Here is a 21,471-nt window from a genome sequence, read left to right as displayed (position 1 = left end):
TGGCATATAGGTTCTGTTATCACTATTCATTGTTCAAATACTCAGCCATGAGTGCAAGAGACTCTTTACCTCCATTTCTCATTTGATATACCAGAGATTATTTCAGAATAGTGACTTTTTCCCCAAACATTCACAGTCGTCGTCCCCCCCAACAGTTGTAATTTTCAGTTTTGAAATACTAAGACAGTTTTGCTATGTTAGAAACTTTGCTATATCCTTCTGAGAGCAGCCAGAGGTAGAGTAGACAATCACTGTTTTGCATAGCCTCCTCGGTTTATAGTACAGCTTCCAGTTGCTGACTGGTAATCTAGGGATGTAACAACCAGCTCCAGTCAAAACAGCACTGTGGTTTCATTTACATGTTAGGGGAAACAGAACAAAACAATGAGTCAGAAGTGGAGCTCTCTTTATTATGTAATGAAATAGTGAGCCTTTCAAAGAAGACATAGGTCTGCATTCGCTCTAGTACTTCCCCCAGAACTGTCTGTAAGACCTAACCTGACCTCAAACCCCAGAAACCTGAAACTGACTTCTTATTGTCACAGGACAGTGAGCTGTTGTAGCAGATGTGAGTATGAAGAGCAGCACTATCATTACACTTATCAATGAAGTGGTGGGATCACACAGTCTGTGTGGGTTCACACAGACATGTGCTTGTGCACATACACATTTTCACCTCCCCTGTCATGTCTCTGATAAAGTTCACATGATGCTAACTCCCAAGGAAGAGCTCCAAAAAATTTGGAAGTTGTCTGCCAGAACTCTTCCTTGTCTGATATACCTGTCATGTTGCTCTCACTGGTGGACAGAAATATTGTTGTATGGGGAAAAACATGTGAAACTGACAGATTTTCTTCCAAATCACCTGCAGAGACAGAAGCAATTGTCTGTAGATCACAATCCAAGTGCATGAACACTGAGCCATGAATACTGCTGTCACCAGAGGGTACCTCCATGTAGCCACCAGCTGAAAAAGGGAGAGAAAGAGAGAAATTCCAAGACTTTCTTGCTGGGGGTAGGAAGAATTCAATCCAGTGAGCTATGAAGACCACAAAACCTGTGTTTTCAGTGATTAGTATCTCCAAAAGTGATCTGGCAGGGGAAGTGTGCCTGCCCACAAGTCAGTGAAGGGTTTTACCTGTCTCTGTAAGCACAGCTTTGGAAACTTCATTTCTCTTTATGTCAGGGAAGCTCTGATGCAAATTTGTGTGCTGGAACTTCACAGTGCTGCCAGGATGTCATTATTTCCTGCCAGTGGAATACGGTTGTGTGGCATCTGATTTGTGTCTTTTTAGGAGGTCTGAATGGCAAACTCAAAATCCAGTGGAAAAATTAAACACTGCATAAGAAAAGCAAAACAAATAAAACCAAAACAACTTATGTATTATTTGAGAACAGCACTGAAACTGAAGCACCTTCTGGCAAGGTAAATAAATTTAAAGAGATCACAGCCTTAAAGCACAGAATATTCACTAATTCTCTTTATGCCAGTGTCTTGGCCTGCTGACCACTTGGTCAGTTGCTCTTTAAAATTTTAATTACTGTATTCTACATTGAAAAAAATCTCTCACACCATAATAAATCAGTGTCTCCAATTAGAAATAATGATAAAGAAGCTCAGTTCCTTCATTTTCCAAGGACTTTTCAAATATCAGTTTCTAAATGCTCTTCTTTGACATAATATTCTACCACATTATATCAGACATCAACCAATCAATTCTTGTGCCATGATGTTTCCATGTCAATACACAGTCCTGGAACTAAATGGCAACATTACACTGACTATTTTGGAGTCAGGATTTGGCTGATGGGTTTAGATGCTTATATCTCTGCCCCATTTAAATAACAGACTATTTAACTTGGAATGAAAGAAACTTGTGTTAATTTATAGATTTGAGTTGTGAAATGGCAATAGGAATTAAAGAATTCTGATTGCTCAGTGAAAATGAAATACAAACAAGAAGGCTTTAAATGTCATACTCCAGGTGCTGCCAAATAAGAAAAGCTAAATGGACAGATCTCAAAACTGCTAACCAGTGCCTAGGTGCTGGCAAAATAAAGCATCAGAATAAAGTATGAAGATGGTCAGTAGAATTTCTGATTTGACAGCAGAGCACAGATGCTCCAATACACGTTTTTTATGCAGCACTTAGATCAGCTGCAGAACAGGTTGATTTTTCATCCCCTCCCATCCCCACAACACTACCTTTCTTACAGAAGTTAATTTTTTGGGCTTTTACACACATCCTAGTAACTGACTTGTGATTTCAGTCATTTTGTGGCTATTCTGTCCGTACTTTTCAGCACTTACAAAAAACAAAACCAAACTGGAAATACAGAAGTCCCAACATGTCACATCATCACTGTATAGGTCATCAGGAGCCTTTGGACACCCACAAATGAGGTGAAGACAGACATGGTAAGAGCTAAGGAGGGCTATCATCTGTGCAAATAAGATGTGACACAATTTCAGCTATAGGTTTTGTCCCTGTTTGCTGGAGTCATGTTGACCACTAGAAGCCTATAATCTGTCATTCATTTCTGCCAAAACCCTGCTCTTACAAATGTGGGCATGGTTGGCATTGTTCCTTCTCATGCCTCTCCCCTACACTGCACAGCCTGCTGCCATCCTCTCTCCTCCACAGTGTTGCAGTTGCTTTCCTCATCTGATAGTCCCTATTCCTGGCTTTCCAATGCATCCTCCTCATTAGAGACAAGCTGAGTTTCATTCTGCAGACCTACTGCTGAGTTTCTGAGGTTCCCAACCACTCTGAATCTCTTCTTGCTCTGCATCCCCTTCACATTCATTTCAACAGAACCTCTTCTACTTTGAATGTAATAAAGTTGCATGAAATGATTGACTCGAATCATCTATGCTGACTAGAGTTTGTACATTCCAGTTTGCATTTTATACCCATCTTCAACCTTCCTTTGTGTTTACTTCTACGCTTTTGTTCGAGCCCTTTTTCCATTTGTGGTGTTTAAACCAGAATTCTCAGGGGTCAGTGATTTGTAAAAACAGAGCCAACATAAACTGCAGTTGATTTGAACTTTCTGAACATTTTCACTAAACCCAAACCTCATTAACATTTTTGAGACCACTGCTCACATCATTCTGCTGAAACCAGAACCTTCAAATGCATTTGTGACATTCAAATTGGGCAACTAATGTGTTTTCCAATCTGACTGCAAGTCTCACTTCTGGTGTGCCAACTAAGCCTTTATGACCAGTGCAAGTAGGCAATGACATAAGATGTTATCAAAACCAAATCTTGCCAATGGTTTTTACTAAAAGATCAGATTATGGGAAACGAAGAACTGTCCAAGCAGAAAGTTTGGCTGGCTTCAGAACAACAGAACTAATGTAAATTGAACTGATATAACCAAAATCAGGAACCTATCCTAAGCAAATGACTTCACTTTGGACAGCCCAGCAAAGGGCACACAGGAGTCTATATTGCTGTCTGCACCATGCTGCCTTTTCTCCTCCTATTCAGTGACATAATGTTACTTGTTAGTGTAGTGAGTTTTCGTAGTGGTGGGGGCTACAAGGCTGGTTTCAAATTGGATGGGGCTCTGAGCAACCTCCTCTAGTTGCACATATCCCTGCTGATGGCTGAAGTGTGGGACTAGATGACATTTAAATGTCCCTTTCAACCCAAACCAGTCTATGATTTTGTAATAAGCTGCTAGAAGCTTCTCCCCATGTCTAATACAACCAGTGCCACATGGCTTCAAGATAAGCCCACTGATGGCCAAGGCTAAGACCAGCAGCAGCACCTCTGTGATAACATATTTAAGATGAGAGGGGGGAAAATATCCAAGTCAGTGAAGAAGGAAAGGGAAGGAGGTGCCCCGGGTGCCAAAGAGGAGATTCCTCTGCGGTCCTTGGTAAAGACTGTGGTGAGGCAGCCTTGCCTCTGTAGCCCATGGAGGTCCACAGCTGAGCAGAGCCACCTGCAGCCTGTGGAGGACTCCATGCCAGAGCAGGTGGATGCCTGCAGGAGGCTGAGACCCTGTGGGAAGCCCGTGCTGGGGCAGACTCCTGGCAGCACCTGTGGACCAGCGGAGAAAGGAGCCTGTGCTAGAGCAGTCTGGTCCTGAAAGATCCCCATGAAAGCGACCCATGCTGGAGCAGTTCTTGAACTGCAGCCCACAAAAGCAATGATGGGAATGTGGAAGGGAAGGAAAAGGCAAGGAAAAAGGAAAGGGAAAAGGAGGATCTTGCACAAGAACCATGTGGCAGATATTATAAGCAGAAAAAAATACAAGGTAATGTGATTTTAAGTTGTATTAGGTAATGTAAAAGCAAATTACATTCTGAAAGTGATTTTATAAAAGTGACAGAGAGTGCTGGAATCCACATTCTTAAAAAATGGAGCATGACATCCAGCTATGCCCAAAGCAAACAGTCAGTCCACTAATACCTAGTTCACACCAGAAACTGTTACCTGACACAACTTTCCCATTCAACTTAGTATTGTGCAGCTGCCTCCATTATTTTAATATTATTATTTAAGCATTTGTACCTTCCCTCTGATAATTTCACATTGATAGTCTTGACTGTTCCTATGGAACTCACAAGGTCTCGGTGTGGATTAATAGGGCTGACAGTGAGAAAACACTGAAAGATTAATTTACCTGACTCAAGTAACACAAACACACTTGCTTTGCTTCTGTCATGTGCTTTAGTTACAAGGTCAGTGCTCTTCTCTGGTTAGGCAAATAAGTGGAAAAGAACTTGTATAAAGAACTTCCAAGATAGAGGATGACAGCGAGTCAAAAATTTACTTCCAGCTTTATCCTACAGTGAATGAAAGCCACTGATCTTTAATGATAGATTCATAGAAAGTTTGAGTAGCTTCAAGTCCACTTTCTGGCAGATAAATCCCTGATAAAGACTTCATCAAGGATGAGCTCACTTGCAAGATTAATGCTCATAATTCATCTCAGAATTAATGAACTCAAAAAAGATTCCAAAAAACTGTACCGTCAATTCTTCTCTGCAGCCTACTTCCCTTTTGTTATTTCTCCCTCTACTCAGTTCATGTTTTTGGCTGAATCAGACACCTCTGATCAGCTGTGCCCATCGCCAAGGCATATGTGCCCAGAGCAGTGCTGCACTACCACCGTGGGGCTCCTCCATGTCACAGGCAATTGCCCAGAGTCAGAGGGCTTCCAGGATTCAGAGCCAAAACATGAGAGAAACTCTGCTCTTTCTCCAGATGTACTGACATGTCTTGACTGCTGAAATATTGCTCCTCCTTGCTCATCAGCCAGTTCTTTTACCTTTGGCAGAGGTGTGTGAACTCCACAGCTCAGCACCAAGAACATGTGGTTGGGAATCAGGGACAAAGATGGAGAGAAGCAGGACTGCTCGGTTTTGCAGCACTGTCCTGCTAGGTGGGCTGAAGCAATTTCACAGATTTACCAGAAGGCAGCAGGAGGCAGCAACATGGCTCTCCAGCAGAGCCTAGACTAGACTGGAAACAGTTTGCAGTCATGCAAACTCCTCACAGCTAATCTGGCTCCCACCCCATACCTCAGGGCCCCTCAGGTCCCCTTAAGCCTATTACTATGTCTCAGCAGACAGAATTTGCAGGGATGAAGCCAATGCCAGAATAACTGTGGATGTAAGCTCTCCTCCTCACAAGCATGAGGAAAACACAGTGTTTGGGGACACACAGTGATGTGAAATGCCATAGCTTCTGCAGTGCCTGTGACCATTTGTTCTGTGCTGGTTGTGTGTCTTCACAAGCATTCAAATCTCTTTCTTCAATAAGAACAAAATCACAAAGTAATTGAAGAATGGAGTAGGTAAGAAAGCAAGGTATTCCTATGCACTGGACTTCCTGTCTTACGGATGGGTACAAAATGTCCCCACTAGCTTCGTTCCCATGACATCGAAAGACCTCTTACAAGACTAATAGGGGTATGAAATGGGGAAACTCAGTGGGGCAGTTTTCTTTTCTTCTTTTGTTTTCCAGATGGGTGAATACCATGTCCTTTATTGGTGCATTCAAGCTATTTAGAAGTAGCCCAGACTGGAGAGAAAGACCATGTAATGGTCGAAGAGTTCACGTGTCCATATTTTTTGTTACTCTGAGGAAGAATGAAAAAAATCAGAAAGAAATGTATCCCCTTTGAGACATTGCTTTATGGCACATCCATGGCACATAGTTGCTGTGCATGGCTATCTTACCAAGACTGTGCACAGCTGGATGGGTTGGCTAGAAGGCTGCTCCTGTAGTAGGTCAGACATGCCCCCATACAGCTCATGTCCTAGATAAAAAATCTGCAGCCTCAGACCCGGCTTACACCTCAGTGGTGGTTGTCCTGACACTGAACTGTGTCCCATGAATACAGTCCTTCCATAATCTTTGTTTTTTCTATAATATTTGATTTTGTTCTGAGAAATGCTAAAGTACTAGGGCAGTCTCCCTGTACCTTTACTGTCAGCTCATAGACAATTTACTTCTGTGGTTAAAGAATAAAAAAACCCTACAACAACCCTTATTTGCTTTCCAAACCACTATGTTTCACTGTGTACAAAGTTGTTTGATTTTTTAATCACACAAGCAACAACAGCAATGTTTCACACAGACCACAGGCATGTTACAAATCCTATAAACTTCTTACCATGGCTCTCAACCTTTATCTCTCATCTTGGCAAACACATACCCACAAGTTTCCCTAGAGGTTGCAGTGCTGCTGGAGAAGAGCCCTTTTGTGGATCCCCTTGTTAAAACACTGTCAGAACACCACTGACATAGTACTCCCAAATCAGATTCTCGGTTCTGCAATATTTTCTCTGTAGCCTTTGAGAGTTAGGCAATTTTGACAACATCAGTGTGGCTTGAGAAAAAAAAAACTAAAAGACAAACACCCATGTGCATGCAAAGCCATACTTAGAAGTGAGGAATAGTATCATCTTGAGGTGAACAAAAACTCCATGTTTTCTTCTATGAATTATGAGAAAGGCACCCTTTTCACTGAAAGAAAGACTCTTCTCCTTTTGTGAGGCTTGTTTCAGATACAGATAGTGAAATAAGCTCTCAGCTTCTTAGCCCTCAGAAGTCAGACTTTGTGCCATAAAATTTCCCACTTTAGAGATGATTCTGCAATGCAGAACCCACAGTCTTCTTTCTCAATACTGCCTTCTTTGTGAGTCTTATTGGCTTCAGACACTGGCATTATGCACCCTCCCTACCCCTAGCATGCTTTGATTAGTAGGTGCAATGACCCAAAACAGCTTTAAAATATCAGAATTGTTTATTTAAGAGGGTTATTGTAAAAGCCTGATTTATTTCACATTATTGGCATGACTGTCTTACCATAACATCAATAATGGAGGCAAGAGAGCACTGCTAATGTGTGACCCTGTTCCCTTAGCTCTTCTCATGCTTCTTAGTGTGTCTAAATCCAGCCAGGCTTACCTGCATGCATATACCCACTTTAGAAGTACAGCCTTAAACCAAAACAAACTGGTGCACTTTCCACACCTTGAAAGAAACAAGCCCTACTATTTCCTCTGTTTCTTACAGATTTCTCAAAGGTCGAGGGACATTCTCATCTCCAGGAAATACTTTGCTTTCCTGTATTTTTCACAGTAGCTCTAACAATTTAGTCCAAGATTGTCTTAAGCAGATATTAGAGTGCCATGTTCAGCACTATTACAGGTAACTCCACATCTATTATTATAGGTAACTCCAAATCTGCCCAACCACCAACTAAGCTATAAAGTTTGAAACTTTTTCTGTTACAAAAATACTGTTAAGAACTCAACTCTGGAAGGATTTGTACCATGGTTATATTTCATTAGGCAGTTACAGCAGCTGGCATGGAAGAATCGCTCTGCAGCTTGTACAAGCACTGAATTTTGATCAAGGTGTCAGGCAGGCATGGATGCTTGAATCTGACTTTTTGATTCTCTTCAGATGCTGTTGTTGTTTCTGAAATTACTAAGCAGCAAGAAAAGAATCCACATTCTCTTGTGTAAAATGTTACTCACACAGTGCCTGTCTTTTTGAAACTAAGGCCCTGGCTCTCCTATGCAAGAATATCTTATTCCACCATTCCATGGATACACTTTAATGAGTTTTAGGCTTCATATCAATACATGAGGGTCCAAAAGACCAAATTTTCCATTCCTGAGCCACATTCCAGTTTATCTTTCTTGGCTGGCTTAACATCTAACAACTATTTCCTGTGTTGCATTTAGCAAAACAGATGACTTGCAATACCAGCATCACATTTTATGATTAGAGCATGTTGTGGAGAGCTGCCCCTGAAAATAAGGTCTAAGCAAGATGCTGTCAGAATCAGGCCCTTGGGAGCCCAGGCAGCTGTAGCTGGCAGAGTCACAGCTCCCCTACTATGGACACAGTTACACCAACTGAATTGTGCTACACCAATAGAAACCTTTTCTCCCTGGCAGCAGTTGAGCTATCAGTTAGCCCAGAGGCTCCTTAGATTATTTGCACTATATGTTTTGTGGCCAAGCCATTTATTAAGAAACATTCATCTTAACAATGTTCTTTTTTTTTCCCCTTGAGAAATCCAGAGTTTCGTTTTTTTACCAAATAGGTAGCCTCTAAGAAATGTGGGGTGGGGGTCAAAAAGGGGGCTTTCTTCAGGGAAATAACCAAGATGACATCCAACAGGAAAACTTAGTTATACACACAGTTGTAGATAAACTCACTCTCTTTTTGATGCTATCATAGTTGACATGAGCAACCCACACAGATAAGAAGGACACAGCAACCCAGAATAGTGTTTCCAAAATAGCCCCCCTATTGCTCCTTATTAGCTCAGAGCTAAGAGAAAATGGCTAGAAATAAAGTGAATTCTATTTGATAAAAGAGATGAAGGTAAAGAGAAATACTAACATTTTGATAGGGAAAGAAAAGCTGCAGTTTTACATTGCTTTCTGATACTCTTCCATTGGGCCCCTAAAGCAAATGATTCTTAATTCCTGCTTTTCCTTTCAACAGTCTGAGGTGTTTTGCTTTGTTTTGTTTTTCACTTTGAAGGATGGACAACTCCATTGTTAATCTTGATGCATTCATATTAAAAAGGAAAAAATAGTAGAGCTGATCTGATAAAGCTCCCTCACTCAGCAAAATAGTACTTCAGCTGTGCACCACGTCACCACTTACAGACACATGAGATGCTGGAGCACAATATGGTTGCCAGCTGGATGAGCATGGCAGTCAAAGAAATATTCACCTTTAGACCTTCCCCTTGAAGTGACTCCATGGGCTGGACCCTCAGCTTGTCACATTCACAGCTTCCAGCAGCATGAAACTGTACACACTATGTTCAGGCTGTGATGATATATGGGCATGATTTCTTTTCTCTGAGGTTTTGCAGTACAGAGAATGCTTTTTTGGGGCTGCTGTCCTCATTTTGAGAGCAGCACAAAAAAAATAATACAGCAATTTGGTCTTTAGGACTGCTGCTTATACTAGGTCTTAGTGGTGGGGGTGAACATTCTGTACATTTTGTTCCAATTACAAGCAAATGTTGATCTGATCATATTTTAGGCACTGTTTTGTGATTCATAAATATTCATATATTTGAAGTTCCAAGCTCCACTATATCCTGAGTGGATTCCTAATGATATTATACGCTTATTTGAACAGACTTCATTGAACAGGCATTCTTATGCCTGCTGAATTTGCTCTGCTCTGTAACTCCTATGGAAAGATTTGCTAGAGGAAAATAAGTGCCATCAAATATAACACATGAAATGCTTAACTGTTGGGCAGTTATGCAGATTTGATTGAATTGTTTCTGCTAGTTGTCAAAAGAAATAGAATCACTCTGAAACAATGCAATTTCAAATTGAATCTTCTGTTCCTACACTCAGAACTAGAATCATGTTGGTTGTTTATGCAAGTCATTCTGCTAGAGCAGAGCTATCACCACACAGCTCATTACCATGGCAGAACAAACAGCACATCCTGGGTACTTGCAGAACATTTCTAAAGTAACCAACGTTAGATGAATATGGAATTTAATGTAATTGTTATGAAAGAAATGTGACTCTGAATCATATAGAACAGATTTGTAAATAGCAGAAGTGTGAAAAGTTGCCTAATTGCTCTGAGACTTGCTGATTTCACTGGAATTAAGCTAATGAGAGTCTATTAATTTGTTAATAACAGACACACTGCTCTCTTTGATAAATGTAGAGTGATAATTGGTATGAACAATCTGAACAACGCAAAACATTCCAGTCATTACATACTGATGAATTTCTGTTATATAAATCACTGTAAACCCTTAAAGAATTTGAAATTATTAAAGGAAGCTGAAATATAAAACAGTTTTATTCCCTAGGAACCTTGAATGATTGCTGCTTCATGAAACCCAAGTAAAAGTGGAAGGTTTTAAAATATACATTCTTTCCTAAGTATTTAAACTTAGTTGTTTTTTCCCCTTTCTCATTCCTTACCATGGAAGATAAAAATAGACCTTTATCAATTTTAGGGTCTATTTCTGACTTCCTACTTTGGTTCTCTATTGTTCAGTATTGAAGACCACTTTTTTTCCTGCTTCAGCAAGAAAATACTGTTTCCCACATTTATTTTCTTCAAAGTTAAATTGTTTGGCACTAGTACTGCAAGTTTTCTATTACTTGGAGGAAAGAGGTCATGTCTGGTCAGTTAAACGAAAACCTTCAGTTAAGGTCTTATTTGGGATGCCGATGCTCAAGGTCTCGCCCACTAGAGGGCAGTAGAAGATAGAGAAAAAGGGAACATGCTGTCCTCCAACGGCAGCTATGGCTTGTTTCCACCGCTTGGAAAAAGTTCAGTGACAATGTGCATTCAGTTATGTTCTAAGACTGCTTGGTGAGGGTAAAAAGCTGTTGCTACCCACACTGAGGTGACATGGTGGTGCTACATGTACAAAGAGAGGTGGGTGTTGAATTACAACCTGTCAGGACCTCAACTTCAAAAGCTACGTTGACAAAGGAAATGCTGTGGAAACGCCAGTGGATGTAGAAGCCTTGAGGACAACTGCAGAAAACGAATTTCAATGTTGCTTTCAGACAGGTGAGCCCAAATGCTGAAGCTGCTATTTTTCCAAAGTGGAAGTGAAATTTAGCCTAGTGAAAATTTGGCATTATGAATGAGGAATGATGTTTTCAAATGGAATCACAGGAAGCAGAGCATGAAGAGACCGTAAACAAATGCAAGAAAAGCCCTACTAACTTCAGAGGCTGGAGGGAAGGGCTACGGAATGCTTCCCACACCAAAGACTAGTTCAAGGCTACAGACCCCACTACCTGCCTTGCTTACAGTTATAATCTCAAGTGCATTGGCTTTCTGAAGTGATGGCTTTGTGGTGAGCACAGGAGGATGTGTGAACACAGGCAGAAGAAGAAAATACTTCATATTGCCTATCTTTAAGGGCATTAACAGCTTAATCTCTGTTTAGAGTGTACACAGGTAACATAGTGAGAGGAGGAGAGAGCCTGCTCTAAGTGCAGTCAAATTTGATGCTTGCTTTGAACCTTCTCTTCCAGTCTATCTCCACTTTACTATGAAATTTGGCACATAGGTTCTTATTCCAAACTGGAAAGCACCTATCAGATCCCACCTGGAACCATGCACATGCTGCCTTACCTTGTCCCCTGCTGAGATCCAAGGAAAATTCCACCATTCGGGCCTCTGGGGTTTGGTATGTGAAAGGTGTCAGTAAAGCTGCATACAGCCAATGTTAAGTTGTCAAACAGCTCCCAAAGCTTTACTCCATTGATCATGTGGGTCCTTCCCTGGTAAAATCCTAAAGGATTTCCTGTGAGGAGATAGACAGATATTAACAGTAAGCTGTTCCTCCTTGGGGAATTACAGGCTGATAGACTATATGTAGGAGATATTCTGGAGAAACGTGGCCTTACACTTTGGTAAGAAATGCATGCTCAAAGCATCTCATTCGGATCTGCTTGGTCAAGGCAAATCACTCCCAGATGCAGACTTCAATATGTAAGACTAAGAGATGTCTTCATCATATCAAACTACGCCAAGAAGTGTACCCAGAACTTCTAAGCTTAATAAGTATGCATTCTCCTGTGGTGATTGCAGCTCACCCATTTCAACATTGTTCCATCATACTTCAGTGAAACTCAGTTAAAAAAGAAAAGAAGTAAAAAGAGAGAATTTGAAACACATCAGAAGATCTGCTGAGATTTTCATAGACAGCTACCTGTAATAGTCCACCTGTCCACATTATCTATCTCTATACCACTATGATTTCTAAGGAAAATCTTTTTATAACTGGAAAATGGTTGTTTAATTACTCAAGCTAAGAAAAATATGATCAGCACAAGCAGCAAAGTCTTCTTAAGCCTTTAATCCAGTATTATTTGGAATTATTTTATTACTCTGTAGTCTACAGTTTATATTAATTATTACATTGTTATATTAATAATTATATTTTTCATTTATCCTTTTATGTAATTTGATTTTGGAGTGTTTCAAGTAATAGGAGAATGCTTTTAGTTTTAACTGAGTGGGTTTGGAGGGCCAATGTCTGTTGCTGGGTTTTTGAACATTGGCGCCTGATCATAGAGAGTCACACAGGAGAAATGCTGCTCACTGAACTGCCAACTAAAGCTTTCAAAGTCAGGAATGACAAGTGGGATGTCATGAATAGAGACCACCTGGTGCAGATATTTTTATATTTATGCTTGTATTTTAGCAGACCTTAGGATTTGTGAATGTGTTCACAAAGGAAGCAGGCATGTCCTGACTATCCAAACAGTCTTCCTCCATAAATGACAGCAGAGTAGGTTTGTTATGTCTCTTGTGGGAATTGTGAACCCTTTTAGTATTAGATGGACAAGGAACTTTGCACCCTGCCTTTGGGAATGCAACATCCTGGTAATCTAGTCAGGATAGGGTGAGGGTGGTAAAGAGCTGAAAAGACTGTAGAGGCATAAAGCCAAGGAGCTGTGGTCTTTGTGGGAAATAGAGCAAACGTGAAGGCAGATCTTTCCGTAAAGCCAAGAAGAAGTGAGAAGCTGACTTCCTATAACGATCTCATGTAAATATTCATTTGAACTCATTTCAACTTCCTCACCCACAAACTTGTCAAAAAAGGGAAGACATTTCTAAATCAAAAACTTCCAAACTGGAAACCAAGCAACAAAATCCTCCCTCCCTCCAGTTTGAAATATTTCAAAACTTCTGCTTAAGAGATGTGGGAAGTGTGAAATTGGTGTTTTCTGTCCCAGCCACAGGCAAAGAAATTAATCTTTTGATGTTTTTCTAACTCCCATTAAAGTCTCTATTAGATATAATATCTATTAAGTGGACAGCACTGGAGCAACCTCCTGGCATGGTTTCATAGCAGAAGTGTAGAACCCAGTGACAGCTTTGCTGCACAAGTAGGACCATAATGTCTCCTTTATGGTTATCTGTTGCTAACAGTGATGTTGCTACAGAAAATGGATTTCTGTAGAATATCTCAAAGATAGTCTTCACTCAATATTACACCTCAGAAACAGTGGCATGGAGCAACATCAAAGACAATTGCAAGTCATCAGCTAAACTTCAATAAAACAAAACTAAATAATCTCAAAGCTTTGATTTTTTTTTCACAAAAACAAGAAAGAAAACCCAAGGCCCTTCCTTGTCAGAAAGTTAACTCCATATCCTTTAATGTTGCTTACTGAGAAAGTACAAAGTCTTTGGGACAGTAGAGGGGATGACAAATGTTTTCTGCATCGTGGGCCTGGTTTGGATAGGCTCAGTATGCTGTCTCTTGCCAGTTTGCTACGGGGAAGCTGAGATAACTCTGTGTTTTAGACTCAAGTTAGATTGGATGGATCTTCCTAAAATATCTATTCAACAAGAAACTACATTTTTTCATAGCAGCATCAAGCACTGAAGATCAGATGGATAGTTTGAGAGGTGTTTTTAATCCTGATTCCACTTTTCCTTGTCCACTAAGCATCAAAGTCATTGTGGGCAAAATATCTTTAGCTTGGAGAAGAAAAGACTGAGAGGTGACCTCATCAATGCTTATAAAGGGTGAGAGCCAAGATAATGGAGCCGGGCTCCTCTTGGTGATGCTCCATGACATGACAAGAAGCAATGGGTGGAAGCTGAGGCATAGGAAGTTTCATTTAAACACGAGGTGGAATTTTTTCCCTGTGAGAGTGACAGGACACTGGAACAGGCTGCCCAGGGAGTTGTGGAGTCTCCCTCTCTGGAGAAATTCAAAACCTGCCTGGACACGTTCCTGTGTGATCTGGTATAGGTGATCCTGCTCTGGCAGGGGTTGGACTGGATGAGCTTTCGAGGTCCCTTCCAGCCCCTGCCATTCTATGGTTCTATGATCCTCAAAGGCAAGGGAGCTGAAGTAGGAGTTAACTCGTCCTCAAGCAGCCAGCTAGAAAACTTCTTGGAAAAGGTTGTTGCTGTCTGTCTGGGATGATTTAAGGAATGTAATAAACATACTGCTGATCTCATTTTTGATGCAAGCAAGAAGCAAAATAGATGTATTAACTCTTCAGGGCTTAGCTATTTCTCTGACTGCCTGCTGTGGATCTTAGAATCCAGATTCAGTTTTATGGTTACAGTGGGTTAATACGGCAAAGATTAATCACAGAACAACTTAGGTTCTGCTGAGATCATCTATTAAATGACTGAATTGGTTTGCACACCTGAATTTAAGCATATACTTAAGCATCTTGTGGGACAAACATGTTCTGTGATACCAGCATGTGGATTTCCACTTAAACCTTTGTGATTGTCCTCTGCACAGACAGAATTATTAGTAACTAGTCTTTTGAGGAACTGTGATGCACACCCTGTACCTCCTTTCTGTGTCAGGCATATTGCAGATTTACATCAACTCCTGCCTTCAGGGGATTCTTCAGTGCAAGAGTAGGGAGATTCTGGAACAGCCTGCCAGGGAGGTTGTGGGTGTCTCCTCCCTGGGAGTGTTCAAGGCCAGGCTGAATGAAGCTTGGAGCAGCTGAGTTTAGTTGAGAGGTCTCCCTTCTTATGGTGGGGAAGATGGAGTAGACATCTCTAAGGCCCCTTTCAACCTAAGTCATTCTATCATTCTATTATTTAGCAGCAAATGTTCAGCCTCCCAGCTGGCCATTTCACCTGACTGCCTTAGTCTCATCTTTGTGGGGCAGAAAAATTAAAGTATAGGTCCAAATGACGCTACTGGTTCTGCTCCCTGAAGATGGCAATGAAATACAGTACCTGTTCTGTATAGCTTTATAATTAAAAAAATTAAATTAGGATTATAATTTTCCAGCTATTTCCATGGGAGAGACAACACTAAATCAAATTCCATGGGACTTTTTTTCCTGTTATATGATTCAATAAATATAATATTTTAATAGCTACTTTTAAACCTCACTAATGATACTAACTCAGGTGCTTTATGTCACCAGTATTCATTTGCATAACAGCCTTCCAGATGAACCTGGCACAATTTCTGTTGCTCAGAGAAGATAAAAAATGTTTGTGCTGATCAGGATGCACATTTTTGGGATACCTTCAGCACAATCCTCTTCTGCACTCAACAATGTATCAATAACAATTTGTTTGTTTGTGGCATAACACTAAACAGGCCCTGGTGCTGTGCATTAGAATATCTCAGCTACCACAAAACTACCAACCACCTCTGGGGAGTTCAATTTCAGGTGACATGCTCAGCAGCTCTCCCTTCTGTCCCTTCAGGCATATTACTGACTAACTCACTCCATGGCTTTCTGTGTAGCTGATTTATCCCACAAAGTTTGCCCTGAGCAGTGGTTGAGACAGGTCCTAAATCAACTGAGTATGTAAGCAAGTCATTAAGGATTGTACAATGATGCATAAACATAAGATGGCTGTTTTAATGTTCATCAGATGAGTAACTGCAGTATTGCCTTGCTTTTGACACATTTATGAATGATCTGGTAACCTTACTTCCAGTAGTCCCAATATATATACACAATATACACACCCACCACAAATATTGTGATCCAGGGCTCCTGCAGAACCTTCTGTCTCCAGAAGCCGTTTTCCAGCACAGCTCACTCTCTGAGAGTGGCCCATGACACCATTTTCAACCCTGAGATGGTTTCTGATGGATCATTGATGGCTGCTCCTCCATCTGTTACACTTCTGCAAATGACAGCATGACATGATGATTCACCAGTCCTGTTGTGATGGTTTGGGGGTTACCCCGCCCCCCCACACTTTTGTCTTTGCCCCAGCTAACTCAGACGGCCTCTGGGAATATAGATGAAGCAATTTATTTACAGCTAGCAGAATTTACAAGCAGCTATTTACAATATATACAGTTATATACAATTATATACAGAAATATACAAAGGATAAACAATACAAAAGCACAACTCCCCTCCCAGAAACCTAAGTCCCCAGGAGGGGCTCTCAAACCACCCCAACACCTCCCCCCGGCCCTCTCAACCTTACCCCAGTTCTCAGGAAGAAAAAAAAAGGTGCAGCCAAGAGGTTAGGGAGCAAGGTTAGTAGGAGCAGGGTTAATGAGATGTGACCAGGTCCAAGGCAAAAGCAAGAGTGAGAGACAAAATGGAGAATGTTTTCTTCTTCTTCCCAGAGTTCTCAGCGAGACTATGAGAGAAGTTGACATCACTTGTTTTTCATTTCACTGCCCGTTATCTAGTTCTGTTACCAAAACATTCCAGCTTGCTTCAAACTAGCACACCTGTGTTAGGAGATTGCAAAAGATACATTTTTAAAAGCCATCAAAATGTTATTTTTACATTTGTTTGGAATAATGTCTCCTGTATATGCTTATTTCACCTGCCTAAGGAAGGCTGTTAGATATTCTTCCAGCTCCCCTTACTGGAGGACTGGTTTGGGTTTAAGTTTGGACTCCAGTATCTATCAGCCACAGAGAATATCAGTTTTGTGCTGGCTGCTATAGTAGCTAAAAGCCATGATGCCAGGACCTTTGAAGTTCATTGTGTTTTCTCTAGTCCACCATAGAGCTGTCACTTTCATATGCTAGAGTTAATAATACAGAGCGAGCATATGGGCAACCCCTCCTTTCTGTGTTAGCAGCAGCAGTGATTCAGTTTCTACCATCACAAGCTGCTTTTGGCAGAGAAGGGTTTTGTAAGCAAAGGCAGTTTACGGGTTGTATCATCCAATTATGAGAAGTGAAGTATTACTGCCTGACTTTGCCCATAAGGCTACATTTCCCCCCAAATATGTCTTCTCTCTCTCACTTTTGCCACTTAACTCTGTTCATCTTCCTGGGACAGGAGCAGTTTCCACTCCTAATTTTGGACTAGACAAGGGGTAATGGTTTAGAGCATGGGAAGAAATTCTCTTATGAGTCTGCAATATCCTTTCCATATACCTGGAACAGCTACTCTCAAAGGCAGATTATCAGTCTCATTTCCTATAGTTCCTATCCTCTTAGCATTTTTGTGGCAATTAGTAAAGTGGTATCACTACCTACAGAAGAAAGGAGATAACGTTCATTAAATTGTACCATGCCTCTGCTTGCACAACTGAGTGCATTCTTCTGACAAACCAACTAGTTTAATTATAAACAATAACTACATTCAGCCTAGATTCCTGCCTCATTTCTACAACCTTTCAGCTTTTCCAACATGTTAGTTCCCTTACTGTACCTCAGAAGATGGCCTGGAGTTGTTCTTCAGACCTGCACAGCCTGGACAGGTATGCCTCAAGAATTATAGGCATTCACAAGGAACAACAATCTTGCCACCAAACAGCAACCTGAAACATTTCTGTTTCAGTGCTGTGAGTCCTCTCAGCTATTACTTCTGGCGGTTCTGGCCTGGCATCTTAAGACACAGTATCTTCATGGTTTTACTTTGTGGTCGTCTCTGTGAGCATTTAGATTTGTCAGGAGTTATATCAAACAGAAATTGGTTAATTCATTCCAGAGGCATGTTGAGATCCTGAAATTATTTCCCACTTGCAGCTCTGATTGGTTTTTTAGTACAAAAGAGTAGAGAAAAGCCTATTGTGGGTGGTGGTGCTAGTCCTCTTAAAAAGCTTAGTGGGAATTATTCAAGCATCTTGCACTCATTTTGCCTTTGTTTGCTGCTGATGAATGCATCTGCAGTCATTCATTTAAGGAGGAGATAATGCCACCTTATTTAGGTAGCATCTCTAACTATGATTAACAAAGATCTAATTGAATCACAGCACGTCCACACAGTCAGCACAGCCTTCCTTCAGTCTACAGCTTTCTTTTGCATTTAGAAAAAGCAATATACTGCTAAGTTAACAGCAAAATCATGCAAATGGATGTTTTGACAGGGCCTTGTTCTTTCTTGCAGCAGATCAGCTTCTTTGACATTTATTTTGCTCTAGAAAAATGTAAACCAGTGATTGTTCAATTGTGCTGAATTAAGTATGTGCCATTGTTCACTATCTTGAAAATATGCAGCTTTCTCAATTCTCTTTTTATCGTGATGCCTATCAGTGTGCCATTTCTGCACAATTAAGTCTCTTGGAGATGTAATTCCTACTATTTTCCTCTTGGGTTGTGAAAATTTGAGGTTGGTAGCTTACTGTAATTACTGGTAATATTGTTCACTTCTGAAGTGTCTGCTTCCTACATTGCTTCTCTCTGGACAGTATCCATCTCTCTGAATAAGATCATACACTGCTGTTAAGGTAGTAAGGAAGTGATTGATCTCTTTAAAGCTCAGAACATCCCTGTAGATAGCTGCTTAGGGTCAGTATTTCCCCAAATGTCTCTCTTCCAGTCAGTAAGTTTCAGTATTTCTACCAATGTAGTTTCATTCCATGTCACATTCTGCATAGTCTAGTTCTCAGCAGGTAAGACTAAGTTACAAATTCCTTGCACGTACTCACATTTAATAAAATGTATCCTACCACCTGCAGATGCTCTGAGCTGTACTCCTGCTCTTAAGAAATCTCTACTAGTCAGGTTTCTGGCAGACACGTTCTGTTTATTAACAAGAAATAATACCCTGCAGCACTGAAGGCTGGGCAAATGAATTGCTCAGAAATGGCTTCAAACAGGAATCTGTTTCCTAGGGTCACTTAATCATTTCAGAAGGAAAACAAGAGAAGTGGTGATGGCACTATAGCTGTAAATGGCTCATGAAGCTTCACCCCATACAAATAGCTTCTGTGCTAGTGCAGGGCAGGTATAGCCACCACTACCTGCCATGGTCTTGCTGTGTTGGCTTCATCAGCCCCAGACAATTGTACCCATGAGGACTAGAGGCTAAAGCTGTGTAAGGGGGATGCTGCATAAGTAACAGTGGTTCATTTCTGTCTGGGAAGCAGAAACTCCTTCATTAGCTCCAGCCACTTAAACCAGAGCCTGAGATTTAAACCAAATGTGTTAGTTTTTTTTCCCTGAGGTACACAGTCCTGGGACAGAGAAGCACCTAGGGCAGCAGTGGCTGTAGGAGCAGGACAGAGTGTGCTGGAGATAAGTGTTCTAGGGGGCTCTTTTCTCTACCACATACTTACAGTTGCAAAATGAGGCTTTGGGACCTACATGGAAAAAGGATACCTCTGATTTGTATGAAATAAAGCTTTTCCCTGCTGCAGCCTCCTTCCCCCTTGGAATGGCAGTGAAGAGGGAATAACGGCAAGTGGGAGTTCATATACTGACATATCAAGGAAATTATCCTCCTGTGGACCTAGGCTAAAGCTGATACGTGTTTGTTGGGATGAACATTCGATCTGTCTTCTGTAGGCATACCACACACATTCCACAAATAGAACCCAAAGCAGCTGTGAAGAAAATTGTTCAAGCACCAGCACTGCCTCTATTAGGTACTTCAATGTTAACTCCATCAGGAGTGTGTTGGGACAGATAAGAACTCATTTCCATATGTGTGCAATCCAGTCAGACAGTGCTGCTGGGAGAAAATAAGCCTAAAAACATTATTCCTTTCTTCGAACAAGTTCAATTAGATGACAAAATTCAGGACTGTAACTGATGATTTTGTTTACTTTAAAGGGACAGTTTTGTGCTTGCTGCCTCTCTACAAGACCAGGTCTCAAAGTGCTGCAGGGGGTTTGCAATGAATGAGCTCCCTCGGAACCTTTGCCCCAAAAGCCTCTCTGCCAGCACACAGCTGGAAGTGCTGTTTAATGTATAATCCTGCTTGCCAGTGTCAGTTAGGAATTTCTTGACCTCTGGGACAATGTTAATTACAAGAATTAAAAATATAAATCTTCAGCAAGAAATTGAAGGTCTGGGGAAATGGTCCATACTGGATTGCTATTAAGACTCTTCCGTTCAGTTGTTTCTCAGTAATCTCAGAGGAGAGCTGCAATAATGCTACCTCGGTTTCATATCCCAGCTATTAACTCCTGACTAAGGGCAAAGATTGTTTCAGGTCAAATGGTTGCAACTGGCAAAGTACAAACAAACCCCTCAAACTCCACAGCCAAGTAAGGAACACTTTCAAGTTGAAGGTTGTACCTTCATCCTTTCTCCATAGGAGTTATCTTGATGCTGTGTTTTCAACATACTTTCCCTGGACTACCAATTGCTTAAGCTGGACATATTCTCTCAGACTTGTTCTTCCTCTGAAAAGCCAAGTTCTTCCTTTTAACTGTGACTACCATTTTCACTTTGGGTATGGTATCTTTAGGTGATACTCAAAAAACTTTTTACCTGAAGAAGTTTTTGAAATCTCTGCACTTACCTCTTCTTAGGCGTGCTAGTTTGAGGCTAACTGGAATATTCTAGTGAGAAGAATTAGATTACAGGCTGTGAAAAGGAAACAGTGGTGATGTCTACTTCATTCATACACTTGCTGAGATGTATAAACCAAAAAATACAAACATAGGACAGTGTGGGTCTCTGTCACAGCTGGTACCTGTACCTTTCTCCCTGGCCTGCTTCTGTGTAACGAATCCTACTGCTTTTTCTAACCCTCCTTTCCGATCCTCTGATCTCTCCTTGCACATAAAGCAAACTCTGGGATAAGGCAGAGGGGTGGAAAGGAGGTGGAAGGGTGTTTGGGAACCCCTCCTGGGGACTCTGATTTCCGGGAGGGGTACTGTGTTTCTGTATTACCTTTAACTCATATATTTCTGTATATAGCTGTATATATTGTAAATATCTGCTTGCATATTGTGTTAAGATGCAAATATAAAGCTTCATTCCTTAATTTCCAGCTCAGATGAGTCTAGTCTGGATGATTTCATAAGAGTGGGGGGACGGATAACTCCCAAACTGTCACAGAAAGCCAGAAAAGGACATGAATTTTTGGAAGAATTTGTTTCCATTGGTTAAAAGTGAGTAGGATGTTAAGTCCTGAATGTATTTCCCCAAATGAGGTCAGAAGAAAGGACAAGCTTCTGCAGTAAACTCAAGATCCTTTAAGCCCATCCTCAGAACTTTGTATCATGGGGCTGTAGCCTGACCTTGTTTCTCAATATGCAGAAGTGCTACAGCTTCAGCAGAGCTACGCCGTGCCTGCCTATGCAC

The 21,471-nt window shown here is 41.0% G+C and overlaps 1 long non-coding RNA gene across 1 annotated transcript in view; it reads right to left on the bottom strand.

The window, feature by feature from the left end:
- Positions 1 to 1,146: 1,146 nt before the first annotated feature.
- Positions 1,147 to 21,471, bottom strand: part of LOC135184999 (uncharacterized) — a 32,822-nt gene continuing 12,497 nt past the window's right edge. The window contains exons 3-5 of the long non-coding RNA XR_010306317.1: positions 15,986 to 16,178; positions 11,634 to 11,805; positions 1,147 to 1,339 (exon numbers count right to left, since the gene is read on the bottom strand). This is a non-coding gene — a long non-coding RNA (uncharacterized LOC135184999). The remainder of the gene's footprint in view (positions 1,340 to 11,633; positions 11,806 to 15,985; positions 16,179 to 21,471) is intronic.

This window comes from Pogoniulus pusillus, chromosome 22 (genome assembly GCF_015220805.1).
Source record: "Pogoniulus pusillus isolate bPogPus1 chromosome 22, bPogPus1.pri, whole genome shotgun sequence".
Taxonomy (NCBI): Eukaryota; Metazoa; Chordata; class Aves; order Piciformes; family Lybiidae; genus Pogoniulus; species Pogoniulus pusillus.
This window is presented reverse-complemented; position numbering and strand designations above follow the sequence as displayed.